We start from the raw sequence: 1,936 nt of genomic DNA on the forward strand, positions 1-1,936 counted from the left end.
AGTACACTGTACTGATGGGCTACTTGAATGCAAAGGTAGGCAAAAAGCAGGCTGGAGACAAGGCGGTAGGTGACTATGGCATAGGTTCTAGGAACAGTAGGGGAGAGTTATTAGTAGAGTTCGCAGATAGAAATAATTTACGGATTATGAATACCTTCTTCCGCAAACGAGCAAACAGGAAGTGGACGTGGAAGAGCCCCAATGGTAAGACTAAAAATGAAATAGACTTCATACTGTGTGCACACCCTGGCATCGTAGAGGATGTGGAGGTCCTCGGTAAGGTCCGTTGTAACGACCACAGAATGGTAAGGTCTCGTGTTAGCTTAGATTTGAAGAGGGAATGGAGGAAACTGGTGAAGAGAAAGGCTATTAACGAGTTAGCATTAAGAGGGAAGGTAGAGGAATTCAGAATGTCGCTGCAAAACAGATTTTCCGCTTTAACTGAAGAAGACGACCGTAGTGTTGAAACAATGAATGATAATCTTACAGCTATCGTTATAGAGTGCGCCGCAGAAGTAGGTGGTAGGATTGTTCGACAGGATACCAGCAAGCTATCTCAGGAGACTAAAGATCTGATTAAGAAACGTCAAAGCATGAGGACGTCTAACTCCACAGACAGGATAGAACTAGCAGAGCTATCGGAGTTAATAAATAAGCGCAAGGTAGCCGACATAAGAAAGGTTAACATGGAGAAAATCGAGCATGCTCTAAGGAACGGAGGTAGCCTAAAATAAGTGAGGAGAAAACTGGGCATAGGTAAAAACCAGATGTATGCGCTAAAAGACAAACAGGGCAATGTCATCAGCAATATGGATAAGATAGTTGAATTAGCCAAAGAGTTCTACGAAAATCTATACAGTAGCGAATTTAATGATCAAGTTACTGAGGGAGGCAGTCGAGCAAAGCAATGGGACATCCTGCCAGTAACGAAGGAGGAAGTAAAGAAAGCCTTAGGAGCAATGCAAAGAGGGAAAGCAGCTGGTGAGGATCAGGTAACAGCAGATTTGTTGAAGGACGGAGGAGAGATTGTGCTACAAAAACTAGCCACCCTGTATACGTAATGCCTTGTGACCTCGAGAGTACCAGTAGCGTGGAAGAACGCTAACATTATCTTAATTCATAAGAAAGGAGACGTCAGGAGTTGAAGAATTACAGACCAATCAGCTTATTGTCCGTTGCCTACAAGGTATTTACTAAGGCAATCGCTAATAGAGTCAGGACAACCTTGGACTTTAGTCAACCAAATGATCAGGCAGGCTTTCGTAAAGGATACTCGACAATAGATCACATTCACAGTATCAATCAGGTGATAGAGAAATGCGCCGAATATAACCAACCCCTATGAGGGTTCTCACACAGCTTCCGCCCTTGCCGTTCGATGGCGTTCTACGTCACACCAGCGGTAACTCAGGACGTTCCACGTCCGCCGCTTACGAACGTGGGTAGCGCTGATGAACACTCTGAAGGTTAGGTTATTTGTAAAACATAAATACCCCCGAAAGCAGAAGGTTTGACAGCAGTCGCCGTAGCTCAGAGGTAGAGCACCGGACACGCAATTCGGAGGTCGTGGGTTCGGATCCCACCGGCGGCATGTGGTTGTTTTTTCTTCTGCTTTTCTAATCAATTAGCTTTAAGGAACAACATATTCATTAATATCCTGACTTGATCAACACCACAAAAAAATTAATTAAAAAAATCCCCTGTGCTCCTTGGTTTCTGTGGCTGTTGGCTTCTCTCATCCCTATATACAGCCTTCATTGATTACGAGAAAGCATTTGACTCCGTGGAAACCTCAGCTGTCATGCAGGCATTGCGGAATCAGGGTGTAGAAGAGTGCTATGTGAAAATATTGGAAGATATTTATAACGATTGCACAGCTACTATAGTTCTCCATAAAGTAAGCAATAAAATTCCAATACGGAACAGTGTCAGGCAG

The 1,936-nt window shown here is 43.9% G+C and overlaps 1 non-coding gene across 1 annotated transcript; it reads left to right on the top strand.

Annotated features, from left to right (window-relative positions):
* Nucleotides 1–1,519: 1,519 nt before the first annotated feature.
* TRNAA-CGC (transfer RNA alanine (anticodon CGC)) lies at nt 1,520–1,591 on the top strand. The gene has a single exon. It is a non-coding gene; the product is annotated as a tRNA-Ala (tRNA).
* The last annotated feature ends 345 nt before the right edge of the window (nt 1,592–1,936 follow it).

This window comes from Amblyomma mixtum, chromosome 2, assembly GCF_055824585.1.
Source record: "Amblyomma mixtum isolate Tamu chromosome 2, ASM5582458v1, whole genome shotgun sequence".
Lineage (NCBI taxonomy): Eukaryota > Metazoa > Arthropoda > Arachnida > Ixodida > Ixodidae > Amblyomma > Amblyomma mixtum.